This window comes from Ptychodera flava, chromosome 3, assembly GCF_041260155.1.
Source record: "Ptychodera flava strain L36383 chromosome 3, AS_Pfla_20210202, whole genome shotgun sequence".
Classification (NCBI taxonomy): domain Eukaryota; kingdom Metazoa; phylum Hemichordata; class Enteropneusta; family Ptychoderidae; genus Ptychodera; species Ptychodera flava.
Genome location: NC_091930.1, coordinates 42,716,715 through 42,733,215, shown reverse-complemented (window position 1 = coordinate 42,733,215; position 16,501 = coordinate 42,716,715). Strand labels below are relative to the sequence as shown.

Below are 16,501 nucleotides of genomic sequence, written 5' to 3'. Positions count from 1 at the left end.
TGTGGCCAGATTCAAGTTACCCTGTCATTAGTTGTATTTTCATATCTCCTTAAAACTTTATCAAATATTTTCTTTAAAAAACCTAATAAACAAAACAAACATACATGTACTAACACAATAAACATTCAAACACAGGTATCGTAACTAACTGTGACAGCATGCGTGAGAAAATCGAAATCAAAAGCAACGGCAAGCTCGTCGACGTACTTTGCCGAGGGAATTATGGGAAGGACTACCTCCTGAACGGAAGGGTGACACTGGAGATGCACGTAAGCGAGGCCAGCGAGACGAAAAAGGGCTTTGAAGCGATTTACACGCTGCTCCACAAGTCAGGTATATATGTCTAATCACGCCGTCGGATATTGTAATGCAGATTTGAAGGCACAATGGAGAGATTTATATGTAAAATTATATATTACCATGCCCTGTCCATCGCGTTTTAATTGGTCGACCAGAACCACGTGACTACCCACAAATACACAGTATTTGTTTGTTGTCATGCCCGTAATGTAAATATTAATAAAACATATTAATTTTACAGCTAAAACGAAAATCGTGACTTCTACAAAGATTATAATCAATCACAAAATAAAATAGAGCACTTGTGGGCCAAGTTTAGATATTTTTTCAGAAAAATCTCCGGATGTGCAAAATTTTTGCAGGGCGCGCACTACTTACTGACAAGTTCTTTGGCCAAGTTGTCGTTCGCACGGAAATTTTCGTAAATTTTGACGGTTTTTGGGGGGTTCGTTGATAATATAAGGAAATAACAGACCCAGCGCTGACCATTTACGTTTATTTATGGACGCGGGCGAGAGGAAAGCCAAAATTAACGGGCTTGCTGAGCCGTTGTTTCCGTAATAACAAGTGTAGAAAATATTTAAATGCCGTAATGATAAACTAATGAGAAAATAGGTCAAGTAAACCATTATTTCCCTATCAGATAAAGATGGTAAGTGCCGAAACACGGATGATTTCAGATGCGCAAATGGTCATTGCATTCCGGGATATCTTCGAGATAAACAAATGGATCACTGTGGGAACGCCTCCAACGTCATAACTGCTTCGAAAGGTGAGTTATATGCAAGTGATGATTTCACTATTCACTTTCTTGTCAACATATAAATATTGAACTGCTTCATTTAAGAGCATGTGTTTACTTCTTTATTATATAATATACTTAATATTGGGAATCGTATTTCTCTAGGCAGTTATTTTTAGGACTGACACAAGAGTACGAAATAAAAGCACAACCTATGTTTGACATGCTGTAATAAGAAGTGTCGCCTATTTTACATATTCACGCGCATTAGAGAAGCATCGGTATTAGCACTGCAGTGCAAAACCTTATGTAAATGAGCATTGATAACCGAGACAAATTATTTATATACGACTGGTATCTTGTAAACAAACCGAAGGCTATACTATTTCGGGAAAAATACGATTTTAGCAGATGTGAAATACTAAAGCTTATTTATAGATACCCAAAAGACTGGTCTTTGTGTAAGGGAGAGAAGGAGATCAATAGTTTTAAAGGCTTAGATATTTTTAAACCCCAATGTTTCCTTTCCTGACGATCACGCCAGTTCCGACAGGCTTCTGCTCATTTACCTTGTTGTTTGTAGAATTTAACATTTTAAAAACCATGTAAATTATTAAAAAATGAGTCTTTAATTGAAATATAGGCTGTTGCACTATTCTTTTCCACCGTGATTGCAGCGAAATTTAGGTTTGGGCACAGTCCTTCCACCCACGGATGTACTGTGGGTTTGGGCGAGAATTTTTCTTCACAAACTGCCTCTGAAGTAGCCTTTGACCTTTATACATGTAAACAATTAATTACTCAGTCAGAACCGGAGGTTTGGCATAATTAGCTTATGAGAAATCAATGATGTCATCTTACATCAAAGCTGGTCATAAATGTAGGAAAACAATATAGGTTAGTCAGTCAAACTTCAGACGTCTGAACATATCGTACCGAGCATCAATTATTTTGTGTATTGCTTTTTGTTGTAACATATGTAAAATTAACAGAACCATACCCACCAGTGAGAGTGCAAGATCATTCAACTCCGTCGGGGTGTGGCACATAGGCTTTGGGCGCATTCTGCTGTCCCCGCTCGAGCGTCCAGAGAGTACGGCGACGGCCGCAGAATACACCGCAAACCTTTGTAAAAATATTCCTATTACAGCTTGATTGCAGTCTCATGCCATTGGGTTCTGTTGCTTTAAAGCACACAGACAGTTACTCAAAACGGTCATATCAACAGATTGATTTTTACATTCTCTCTCTCTCTCTCTCTCTCTCTCTCTCTCTCTCTCTCTCTCTCTCTCTCGATTTTTTACATTCTCTCTCTCTCTCTCTCTCTCTCTTCTCTCTCTCTCTGATTTTTACATTCTCTCCCTCTCTCTCCGCTTCTCTCCTCTCTCTCTCTCTCTCTCTCTCTCTCTCTCTCTCTCTCTCTCTCTCTCTCTCTCTCTCTCTCTCTCTCTCTCAGGATTAACGCTGATGATCGTAGTTCCATTGCTGCTGTCGATCGTCTCAGCATTGTGAATGATGCAAGAATACAAACCAAGAAGCAATCTTTCATTTACATTTTGTGATCTATGCCACATTTACCTACATCGCTAATCAAGGTTAAATTAAAAATGTATATCATTGTGCTCCAATGCACTTTGCAACTGTTAAATTAAGAAACATATATATATACATGTGAAAGAATAGATAGATAGATAGATAGATAGATAGATAGATAGATAGATAGATAGATAGATAGATAGATAGATAGATAGATAGATAGATAGATAGATATAGATAGATAGATATATAGATAGATTATTGGACAGATGGATAAAATGGTTTTTTTTTTACTTTTCATTGGAAGCTCCTTAGGTATTAATGTTTATTTTAATTTTTCAAAAAATGCCTTGCATGTATTTGTCACGCCTCACTGTACGCAATCCTCACGTCCAGATTGTATGGTGGCGCCTTGAAAGATAATAAGCTGAACTTACTGACCCTAGATTATATCTGTTTTGCGCAAAAATGGACACAGAAAAAATATAATCCGTCCTTTATCACTGATTACAATCCCAGACTTTTGTGAAAAGGCATCGAGGCCATCGCTAGGTACTTAAATTTTCCGGATATCACGGCACTTCTATTCTACTATATGAGTACTCCATTCAACTCAGCAGCCACATGTTCTCGGTACAGGCCGCGTTTCTTTGTTAAGAAGCGATCTATCGACCTCTGTATTTGTTTACTTAACTACCAATTGAGTAATTGAAATACGATTCCCTTACATTGTTAAGATATTATAGGTGCGTTACCATTTTTAGTTGATATTGAATATGGCTACCATCCAAGTATGAAGTCTACGAGGAAAAATACAGTTTGTGATTTTCAAAATAGTAAAACAGCAAATCATAATCTTGTTCTCTCAGCTTTAAAATGAGCCCCTACAAGCGGTAAGTGAAAAAAAAATTATTTCTAAAAAGTGAGAGTCCCAAATATATACCCGAGGACCATCCTAACTTAAGATACACATTGTGCAGTGAATGACTGAAAACAATGTTTGTTTTCCCCTATAGTAATTAAAGAAGCAGTATCCAGATAAAATTGTATATGAAGTCAGTTTTACAGTAGCTATTTCCTCTGTTGTTTTTATGTAGGCTATCATGTCAGTTTTTTTAATGCAATTCGCTTTTAGTCGTAGCATTGATAGAGTAAGTGTTATTTGCAAGACTATACCGCAGTGGCGGGACCGTTAATCGGCTAATTTAGTTACAATACCGCTGTAGTTTTATTGGAATTACTCCTTTTCAACTCAAGACATTAATACGTCTATTCGCCTGTAGAGTTTTACAAATTATTCGAAATGGAATGTTCTTAAACGGCAATAGTGAGATGTTGCAGATAAAAATGCCAAACATAGAATTTTAAGAATTAAATGTCACAGAGAGAAATATTACGACATTTAATGTTCTGTTTGGCGTTTTAAATAACATAATATATTACTGTCATTACGGTGTCATGTATTGTGGTAGGGACATAAACTTCATTATAAAGAAGATTTCCGTATCACGTCTTTAAGATTAAGTCAATTTTTGTTCCATCCAGTGGTAGAGAGATTCAATTTTATCATTGGCTTGGTAAACAACCAATTGATCAACAAACTTACCATTTTTAAAAACTATTAAAAATGCATGCAGGTAGAGTCGAGACAATAAATTAATAGTCATTTTCTCTCGCCCTCCCACAGTATTAGCCAAACTATCGCAATACCCACTGCCTTTACTTCCGGGTAGAAGTATCCCAAGCTATAAAAATGAAATTCTTGTGAACCTTCGACATGTTCTATTTTTTTTCCTAGTCTAAAAATTCATCGTTCTACTCTATAAATTATCAAACAATTTACAAATGAAAAAAATGAATAATGTTGAGTCCTCCTTTATTCATTATTCTTAAAATTACTTTTTTTCGGATTCCGGGAGCATGTGAAGACACTTTGACATGTCCTACACGGGCTTGTGGAAATAACAAGAGTTGTGTACAAGGCAGGCGTCACACGGATGTGACTGCTGTGTTCAAGAATTTATCGGAAAATTCGCCCATGATTGTGAGAAACGGGGGCATTTTCTTAGCGTGAATAAGGCAGATTTAAAAGCCAATTCAAGTATTTAGTTTTAAAAAACAGAATTTACTAAGTAGTCAATATGCATAGGGTAAGCCTAGGCCATTCGTTGAATCGACGCCACGATTTTCGTTTTTTCCAGTTCGTTCACTTGGGGATTTTGTTTGTATGTTTTGTTTGTTTATTTAACATGACGCAAGTACAGCGTACCAAATAATTTGAAAATGCACTATTCGTCCTTGTACAATACAAATGAAATCAGTTGCCTGTAAATTACACCTTTCCCTTTATTACTTTTTTTAGCATTTTTCATAGTGAAATGCAATGAAGGGAAAAGTATTAACATCGTTACAATTTTCATTTACCCTTATACCCCGAAAACGCAAGATCTACAAGAATATACTCTTTGTATTTGGTTACTGCATATGCTTAATCTAATTTTGTATGTGTGATACTAAATGGAAAAGATTTACCTGACTCTTATATCTACACTTATCCTCGCACAGGTTTTGAACTAGGCAGAATATATTATGCGGATAACTTATCCTGAGTGTCTCATTATTGCATACCAATGTAGTTACACAGGGCCTTATATTGTTCTGTGCCCTATCCTATGTCACTAAAGCTACAAATCGCAATGATTTCCAAACGATATTCCTTTCTCAATGCCAAATTATAGAGTTGAAAAGCTTCTAGACAGACATGCGTGTAGAAATATGCTTCGGCTATGTAACCCTGGCGCTGTCACGATTAGTGTATCTCTGCACGCATTGTCACGCTTCCTGGACAATAGACTTTGTCAAGCGAAGATGCTGTGTGTAACAAAACTAGATTTCAATCCCTTAGCTAACTACTGTTTTTGCGGAGTGTAATCTACTTGTGTCTGAAAAGTCGATGTGCTTAATTACAGAGTGGGTTTGTTGTTTCACTCATTATTGAAGTATACCCCCTGAACCAGTATCCGGTCGGTACCATTACCCGGTCACTTCGCGGAAAGACGTTCCTCATTTTTTTCTCGCAATACCTACACAATATTCAATAATTGCAGTGTTTGATGGATACATTCATTGATAATCTGTTGAAATTTTGGCGCTGTACGTGTTGAACTCGAGCGGAATCGTCAGAATTAAAGAAGTATGTACAATCGTTCATTACCTTCTACTGCACATTTTACGGTGGCTACGCAAGAGCCGCACTTTCAACATCGCCCTGTCGTCACTATTTTTTAGTTTTTCTACCGAAATTGCTGTTTTAGTACTTGTCGTGTCATCATGAACAGGTTCATATATCAGATTTCAAAACTGACGCAAACTTTTACGCGCCTTTCCCGTACGTCGGAAGGGATACTGTAGACCTGTAAACCGGTCACCTAGACTTGCTATACGTTGGCACTGCAGTGCACTGTTGCCAATAATAAAGTCCCGACTTCAGTGCCTTTTTTTCCCTGGAAGTTCTCATATTCGTAATTTACCGGGGCATCTGAAATTGCGTACTTTTTTATTTCAATTCCTGTTAAAATTCTTCCCTCATGACAAAAGTGTTGCAATATGACCGGGTTGCAGGTCCAAATGACCGCATATTGGTCTAGCGCATCCGATTGCTAGGTGATCTCGTTCACTTTGACCTTTTTCCGATTGGCCCTGATTTATGATTGTTTGTAATGTCAGACCTCTAGTCCTCAAAAACCGTGGCATTGTTCTAGTATCGGAGTTGCCGATGAAGCGCGAGTGTCGTTTTTTATGAAAGTGACCGGATACTGGTCTAGGGGGTGTATTCAACTTGTTATATAGATAGTCAAATGCAAAACATTGCAAATGGAACACATTTCAATTTTACCGGACAGTACTTGTTACGGAAATAGAGAGTTGCTTCAGACGGGCTTCGATCCTCGATAAACAACTGCTGCTTGTCAAGATGACGTAGTTCACATATTAGGACATGGGTTTTCCCCTAATGCAGTTTACGACTTCATGTGTACAGTGTTTTTCATGAGTTTGGTTATTGCGGTACTATACAATCGGTATATTGAAAAAACAATTTCACAAACAGGCATTGTACCAAACCAAATAGAGAATGCAAATTGAGGCATTTGGGCAAAGTGAACTACATGTGAAGCACAGGCATATGTTGACGATAGCGTTGTTTGTGATCAGAATGGCGGTGTGGTGTTTGACCCGATTGACCTCGTTCAGGTGATCGGTGTTTTCAGCTTTTTTCAGCAGTGATACAAAGGAATTTGAATGCCTGCATTTACTTCCTGACTGTTTATGACGGGTAGGAGTTTACTCTATGTTGGCAAGCCCGCGTAAATTTTCATTAGTCTCTTTCATTAGAGTGACAGAATCTTTTACTCTTATAGTGTGGAAAGAGTAAAAACAACAATAGCCAGCCTGATGTGCAGGGTTATTTGGTAGCTCGCAGGGACTGTGTCGAAGACTGTAATTTAAGGCTATTGTAGGGGCTATTTTAAACACTAACCGTGTAGTACCTTGTTTTCAGAGTTTGTCATCTTTTTGTTGCAGTAGATGGTAAAATGCAGTGCAGGGGGAAAACGGATATTCGGTTGCCGTGGCGACAATTTCAGGGTTAAAAATATGAGAAAATTTGTGGCAAAGATATCTATTGAACGAAAAGTCATACAACAACCGAATTTTTCTGTAGCATTCAGATGTATATGTATTACAATATGAACCTAAATCTATGACTGTATAAGATGTCAATATAATTAAATCATAGTCATCTCGGTAAGATTGAAAAATAATAAATTTCACAACTTTCCGTCAAGTTTCTACTATGACATGATTGGATGACCTTGTTTTTTGAAGTTTGTTTTGTAAAGTATTTAATTTCACATATGTTGGCTGATTTTCATTGCATTCCAACCATTCTTTCAAGAGTTATTACTGCCACAAGAAACGAATGCAGTACAAAACACAATTGTTAGGAGTATTGGATTGAAATGTTTACAACATAAAGGTGATACTCATACTTCATGCAAAGTTTACGACCTCAAATAGGGTATTGGACAAGTTTAAATTGTCAGTTAGAATTCTATTAACAAAAGCCTGGTTGTAATTGCTTTCTAAGTGAAAAATGAACTGTTAATTATCAAAAAAACATTGATTTTATAATCAGCATGATAATGAAATTCATGTGAGATTCTTTACTTGTTATGTATATGGACACCATAACGTCTAATATGGTTTGTTTTCTGGTTTAATTGCTATACCTGAATGAAAATCTTCATATGCCTTACAGTAATATCCACACAAAATATAAAACAGAATCATTTGTTGCAAATTTCTTCCGATTACTCATTGATCTGGCTTTTTTAGACTGCAATTAGTCTCAAACTCACAATTTCCACAACGCCATATTTTTACCTCTGAAAAAGCTGCTTCAATAAGCAAGCAAATGGTCACTACTTCATACATGATGCCATAACTCAACAAAGTTTTTAGGCAACCAAAAATAGCGATTTACCTGTTTTGAATATATAATTAGACTAAATAAAATTGACCAGGGGTCAGTGGGAAAAAAACGCGATTTTTCTCGATTTTAGTTAATATTTTTTGAAGAATGATATAGCTTATTTGAAAGTATACATGTCGAGGGTGACAATGAAGGAAAAAAATAAAATTAGATTTTTTGAGCATTTTGACCGACATTTAGCCCAGACGATGGCCTTAAGTCTTTCGTGCAAGGCGCGGAAATGAATCCGGGGCTAACTAGTTGCATCATAATAAGCTCTTTTGTGTAGACTTTCAGTCGGAAAACTTTGCTAGAAATACATAGTGATAATAATTGTGCCCGCGTAACACCGGCATTTTGTAACAAGCCGATAACAGGCCGATACAGACCCGCTGTGTTACGCTGAGAATAACTATTTTGACACATGTGTTGATGAAGAAGGTAAAAATGTTTGATAGCTTATTTCAATGACATGGAAAAAATGGCAAAATAGTCGCAAAAATACACAATTCAAGATTTCATCATAATTTGAACATGTCATATTTATATAATCCCTAAGAAAATGTCAACGAAAGCTATCAGACTAGTAGCTTTTTGACAATCAACTTTTTTGCTCAAAAATGGCTAAAATTGCCCAAAAAACAAAATTACAGATTTCCTCATAATTTAATATGTCATACTAAATAATCACTTGGAACGTGTATACCAAACATCAAAGACTATCAGACAAGCAGTTTTTGAGAAACAAATTTTTGACCAGAATGTGGCAAAAAGTGCCCCAAAATACAAAATTGCAGATTTCGTCACAAATTCGCTATCAACATTAGTTCAAGTTCATTTGTAGGAACCTCTATACCAAATATCAAAGTTATCAGATGAGTAGCTTTTTGAAAAAAAAATCATTTTTGACCAACAATTGCAAAATGTATACCAAAATTACAAATTGTATATCAATATATTTGTATATCAAATACAGAATCACATCCCTAAGAATATGTCTAACCAAACCTATCAAACAAGTATTTTTTAGGAATCAAATTTTTTTACCATAATATGGCAAAAACTGCCGCAAAATACAAAATTGCAGATTTCATCACAAATTCGATATAATTATGCAAATGAGTAAAATATTTAGCATTTTACTTGTTTACATGATAAAAATTTGGCAAGAAATTGTCACTTTTGGACATTGTCACCCTACAGTGACCCGTTCAACAACACTATCAGGGTTTTATTGTCGAAAGACGCAAGGAATCATTAGGAGAAGTCTTTGTGCCATGTGGATTGACAATAAATCAGGATGGACATGTAGTTGTCTGTGACAGAGTACGTGATGACCAGCCTGGAAGTGCAAGGGCAGTAACTGCAGACACTGCAAAAATTCTAACATCTGTCACAGTTCGTGGTTTACCTAAGAATTTTAGACCAACAGACACAAAAATGCCAGACAATGGTGACTATTACACAGCGGATGACGACAACAAATGCATTGTAGTGATTGATGCAAAGAGTAGAGTGAAACAAATAATTAGAATGGGTAAACTGGAATGGGTAAACTCCGTACTGGTGTACTTGTTGACAAAGACAAATGTTTTCATAGCAAACTGGGTTGCAGACCGTATAATCAAATTTAATGAAGAAAGGGACTTTGTTACAAGTCGACAACTTAGTCAGCCCTGGTCTCTGACCATGAATAGCAAATATCAACTTATAGTGTCATGTCAGGGTTATGAAAACTGTAACTATGTTTTAGACAGTGATCTCGAAATATTGAAGAAATTTGAAAGTGATCGCTAAGTCAGAGAACCCATGCAAAGTTGCAGTTGACAATGCAGACAATATTTATGTGGCAGATGTTCGGAAGATATTGAAATTTGATAGACTTGGTGAATACCAGGAAAATGTAACTGTAGATGTTAACTATGAACACATCACAGTGTTTCCAAACGGTAGAATAATTTATTAAGATATCACTGATTCCTCTGTCAAGGTCATTTACAGTAAGAAATCTGAGAAGACAGTCAAGCAAATATTGCAGCAAATACAACTGTACAACTGAACAACAACCAACACATCATCAACCATAACTGACACAATTTTCCTGATTTTTTCATCAAAAATCAATAATTATCAGCCAAATTAGAGTCAGAATTTCTCGTAATGTCTCTAAGTGGCATTGAACCCTTTGATGATATTTTGCATATTTTTCAGAGTGAACTTTTTTTAGCTGTGAAGAAATTGTTATCCGCTTTACCTTATACAAGCTTGTAGTTGACTCGCTTCAACCCCCAACCCCGGCTACCCTGCGCATGTGTAGAGACATTTAAAGCACCTTGTATTCCAAACAACGGATAACCTGTACGGTCAAAGTTGACTGAGCTCCCCCTCGGGCCATAGCCAAAATGCTTTGTGTATACTGAAATTCCAAAATATGTGAAGAGTAAGGCAACCTTTCGCCCTGTACCGGCGCATTTCAAGGTACTGAATAATAAATAGTGACTCAGCTGGCATCCTGCCAGCTGTGTTTTAACTTTAGGCGACCGCTTTACTCATTAGATAGCTTAAACCATAGAAAAAAATAGTCCAAGACAAAATACCATAGAAAAAATAGTCAAGACAAAATGTCGTCGTTCAAATTTTTGGTAATTTGTGGAAAGCCTTGCTTTTTACCACAATTCGGAAAATGTAGTATTTCAAGACATTTTTAATTATTTGTATTCCTGAACACTTCTGTGTTGTATAAGGAGCACAACCAAACGGTTCATATCACTGTAGAACTGTTACGCGTATGCATTAGCCTCCGTTAGTTGGTGCCATTGCAATTTCTACCATCAGGCAGGTTTGGTCGGAAGAAATTCCCGCTGTAGCGCTGAGGTACACGTAGTATTTATAATGTTGTATTATTCAGTTGACATTTTTATCTCGAGTCATAAAAATTCTGTAACTAGAGCGTATGTAGTATTTTCTTGGATTGTTGACCTTTTTGGGTTTTTTCAATGTAAGTTTTCGTTGTGTTGCACAGCTAATTATTTATGTCCATCGTTATATACATTATGTATTGAAGTATTGTATTCAAGTACTTTTGGTCATGTGTTTAGCCGACGTACCATAGCTGCACGTGTTTTGACAGAACTTATCAATGTATATTTTCGACATATTGATGTATGTTTTGTTTTGTGTTTTTTCGTTATTCACCAAAAAGGCGTGTAAATAGTCGCCATTTTCCCAGTATTTCTTGTTCCTCAGTTAATGGCTATTTTCAGGACAACAAAGTTTCGTGAATTGGTTTAATCAAAGATAAAAAGTGTCCGGAATCATCCAAATGTAATAAACTATAACATATGTGTATGTTTCAAGAACATTGTTTTATTTCCAAATATTGTAATTTGTGACTTTGATATATTTATAGGATGGGTGTATTCTTCAGACGGCCTCTTCTCCTGTGTTTTCCTGTTGACATGACCCTACGAAAATGATTTGTTGAAGTATAATCGATTTTAAGACATTCTCCAACTTTGACATTGTATTTCCTGTTGTATTTTACTTTTCAATCATGATAATACGTATTGTCTTTTTTCACCAAATATATTTTTGTAGTTTGTACTTTTAACTTGTCAAAAGCATTTTTTATCTAAAAACTTACTAATGACTGCAGGATTCCGTTTGTGTATTTAATGTACAGTATTGAAACTCAACAAGTAGTTAGGTTTCATTATCTCAAATATGATGATGTAACGTTTTATGTGTTGCTCAGAACATACACATAATTTTTTAGTACTTCTTTAAGATCAGGGCGTTTGACTTTCAAAGACTCAAATCAGCTATCGATACACATAAATCACATTTTACGCTTATATCCTTTATCCATTGTTATCTGATTTTCTCTTCCTTTTAAGAGTTTCATGTTATGGTTAATGCGTTCATTTTGAAGTTTAACGAATAACGGCCTGCTCAGTAGGGTCATTTATTTATGAACTTGCCGAATCAATCGACATTCTAGAAAGGTCGAGTATTAGGAAGTCTAACCTTTAAATAAAGATCTTGTTTTTCATAAAACATTTATGACTGTTGAGTGATATTACTGCTGCTTTGTTCACAGTTAGACAACTTACTGTTCAATGTGTTTTTTTATCAAAAGTACGTTTCTTATGTTATTTATGCACTCCCATATTTTTACGTGTAGGGCCAACAAGTAGTTATGAAGATAACTTGTGACATTGTTGAAAATAGTATGCTTGTTGCTTTCCAATGAATCAATAATACATTGCGAAACATCCATTCCTTGCAACGGTTATATTGTGCCTTTGTGTTCAGTACATATATATATATATATATATATATATATATATATATATATATATATATATATATATATATATATATATATATATATATATATAATTACATATATATATATATATATATATATTATATATATATATATATATATATATATATATATATATATATAAATACCATTACAAGAGACTCAAATCGGACCCAACAAATAAGATCAACACTGCTATCAAAGCTGCTATAAATGACGAGTATCAACAAGGTAATATCACCAAACAGACTCGTGATTTCCTCATTTGTAGTGACCCTCGCCCAGGAAAATTTTATATGCTACCTAAAATTCATAAAAAGGGTATTCCATTTCGACCGATTATTTCTACAATAAGCCATCCTACACAGGGTATTTCTGAGTACATCGATTACCATCTGCAACCATTAGCTGCTAATTTACCATCATATGTCAAAGATACTACCCATTTTTTACAGTTACTTCAAAATTTGGAACAAATCCCTCCCGGTAGTACCATGGTTACTTTCGATGTTGTATCGCTGTACCCAAACATACCTATCGAGGAAGGCATTGCGGCATGTCAAAGAGCACTAGATCAAAGAGAAAACAAAACTCCACCAACTTCCACTATAACACGCTTTTTGAAACTTGTTCTATATAACAACAACTTTGTGTTCAACAGTCAACATTATTTGCAGATTCACGGCACAGCCATGGGCCAGAAAATGGCCCCTAGTTACGCAATCATTTTCATGGGTGACCTGGAGAGCAAACTACTTAAGGAGGCATCCAGTACAGTGTCACCCTGGTTTTGGCATAGATTTATTGATGATATTTACAGTTTGTTTACGGCAAATCTGAACTTCATCATAGAATTCTTTAATTACATCAATTCATTCCACAAAACAATAAAATTCACCATGGAGTACTCTCAAACTTCCATTCCATTTTTAGATGTTAGAGTCCACACCGATGACAATGGCAAAATCATGACAGACTTGTACGAAAAACCAACTGATACCCATCAATATTTACATTTTCAGTCAGCACACCCCAGACATATGAAACTAGGTGTCCCCTACGGCCTGGCAATACGCATTTGTCGCATTTGTTCGGAGCCAGAATGGCGTGATGCGCGCCTCAACATTCTACAACAATCGCTGATTGAACGGGATTACCCTCACAACCTCGTCAAAGAACAAATAAATAGAGCGAAATCAATCCCTAGGCCGGCTCTCCTTCAGTACAAAAACAAACAGGAGACTGTCGAATCCCACTAGTCTCGACATATAATCCCCGTCACCCTAACTTGAAATTCATCATGTCCTCGAACCTCCCAACACTCCATAAGTCATCAAAATGTAAAGAAGCCATCCCTAACATGCCAATTATATCATATCGACGCAATGTTAACCTCAAAGACCTCCTTGTCCGCTCGAATATTAACAACGCCGGTGAATCCAGCCCCGGTTTCACCAAATGTCAATCTACGAGGGGTTGCAACATTTGCAAATATACCCTTAATACATCACAGTTCCAAAGCACAGTCAACAAGAAAACATACACAATCAGAAATGCCATCAGCTGCAACAGCAAAAACGTCGTATACCTCCTCACATGCCAACGCTGCATAAACAATATGTCGGGGAAACTAAAACATCTCTCAGACTTCGTTTCAATAACCACCTCTCCTCAGTGCGTCATAAAAAAGATACCCGGTCGCCATACATTTTAATTCTGATCAACACAGTATCAGTGATGTTTCAATAATTGGCATCATCCAAGTCAATAAACAGGATGACAAACTACGCAAACATTTAGAATCACAATGGATCAAAAAACTTGACACACTGTCTCCAGCTGGCCTAAACATTCGCCCAAAATTTACATAGCATTTGACAGCGCCCCCACATACCAGCTTTGAGTATTTAAAGGGACTCCCCCTGGACTTCAGCGCGCCAATTTCCAGCTCTCGGCGTAGGTCCAGACAGTTTGACCGTACTCACAACCTCGAGGTTAGTCTCTCTCCTTTCATTTATGTACATTTACAGATTTTCAGATACTTGTAACTCCACATTGCTCGTTTTTCTATACAATTCAACCATTGTAATTTTTTAGTCTCTCCTGTCATGTACATTCCAGATTTTCACAGACTTATAACTCTACATTGCTCGTTTTCCTACACAATTCAACCATTGTAATTTTCATGTTCGTACTTTTTATTGTAGAAAACACCTGAAGAAGCTCTAAATTTAGAGCGAAACGTTGTGTTTGAGGTATAATAAATACGTTTGGAACCTAACAACCAGGTGTGGTAGTGTGTTTCAACCCAAATTTCTCTCTCTCTCTCTCCTCTCTCTCTCCTCTCTCTCTATATATATATATATATATATATATAATATATAAAGTCTTTTCTATATACGTAAATATAGTCATGCTTACATCACTGCATTGGATCGTTTACATACAAGGATAGAATATAAATATTGTCTTACCATCGCGAACAATACATAAGGTGACGCCAGCAGTAGAAAATTAATATATTGCGATCGCAAGGTCTAAAAATGGAACAAGGATCACAAGATATATAGAAAAGCAGCTGAGGATCAAATCATATCGACAAGTGAGTCTGATCATTTCAAGTAAATGAATTGTAACACTTCACCCTCTTTCCATATATATTGTGAAAAGAAAATGAACTTTTATACTCTCTCTGCTTCAAAGTCCAAGGAGTATGATACTTTACATGATCTAATTGAAGCAAACAATGAAGCATTGTAAACAATGATAACTCTCACTTATTCTTGTCATTGTACAAAGGTAGAGTCTCTGAAACCTCCTGTATGAATTATAAACTTACCTTCAATGAAGTAATTCTTGACAGCCTGAAACATTTTGTCATCATATACAACCTGCAGATTTAGCAGTTATTCCAACTTGCGGCTTCTCTTTTTATTTCGTGGTTACAATAAGAGTTTCTACGCCAGTAGCAAACTTCCCGTTTCTAACAGATGAATGGCAGAATCTGACAGATTTTCGACTTCAAAGTATAGAGATTTACAAAGCTGGGAAAATGGCATGGCAAGAGACGAAATTATCGCTGATTATCCTGACGTCCTGCACACCATGCCCTTCCCCAACAAATCGCCTTTTCTTCAATAAATGGTGCTTTTCTTCCATCGCTATAGCTGCCTTATTTTTATAAACTTGTTGACATCTCTTCCAAGCGACCTCATTGTCTATCATACATTTGCTACGGCGTCAACTTTGCTGCCTGATGTCTCCTTGTCTTTGTCTGTATCACGCTTATGACTTCTTGCTTGTTTATTGTATAGAAATTGAATGTGTGAGTGAAGTGTGTGATTTGATGCCCAAGTTTTGGTTGAAATGTCCATGCTACGGCATCAACTTTGCTGCCTGGTGTCTCCCTTGACAGACGGTTGAACTGATTTTTTAAATGATAAATATATACATTTATGGTCTTTTGTCCAAATTTATGCTTACATCGACATATAATATAGAAATAGTGAATTTATCTGAATTTAAAACGAGAGAAATTATCATTGTCTACAAGTCTGGCGATAAAGTGTTGTATTTTGTAAGTTTATTATCTATAAAAGAACTTGAAACCTTTTTAATATATAACAATGGATGGCGTCGATTGTTCGGAAAATGTACCAGCATATCTAGTATAGCTCTAGGTGTGAGTTAAATATGGGAGTTTCTCTTCACTGGAATGTAGCTCTGTATCGTCGCTTATGACTTCTTTCTTGTTTATTGTATAAAAATTGAATGTGTGAGTGAAGTGGTGTGATTTGATGCCCAAGTTTATGGTTTGAAATGTCCATGCAACGTGCTTGAGTCAGACACTTGCTCTCATACTGACATTTGGCAGTAGTGGCATGACGAGCGCTGTCTATGGAGTGAGGCAGCGTGTTGAGTCTGGCTGTGTGTGAGGCCAGCTCTGTCTTGAAGAGCGCCCCCTTAGGTCCTGCAGATTCACTTCTATTAAACTTTTCAGAAATATGGAAGGTGTAAGATCAAATGCACTGACCACTACTATACAAGATGATTAGTGAACAGCAAG

General features: G+C 36.3%; 1 long non-coding RNA gene across 1 annotated transcript; it reads left to right on the top strand.

The window, feature by feature from the left end:
- The first annotated feature begins 138 nt into the window (after window positions 1-138).
- Window positions 139-3,941, top strand: LOC139130077 (uncharacterized). The gene is made up of 3 exons (XR_011551775.1): window positions 139-333; window positions 944-1,072; window positions 2,499-3,941. It is a non-coding gene; the product is annotated as an uncharacterized lncRNA (long non-coding RNA).
- Window positions 3,942-16,501: the final 12,560 nt, after the last annotated feature.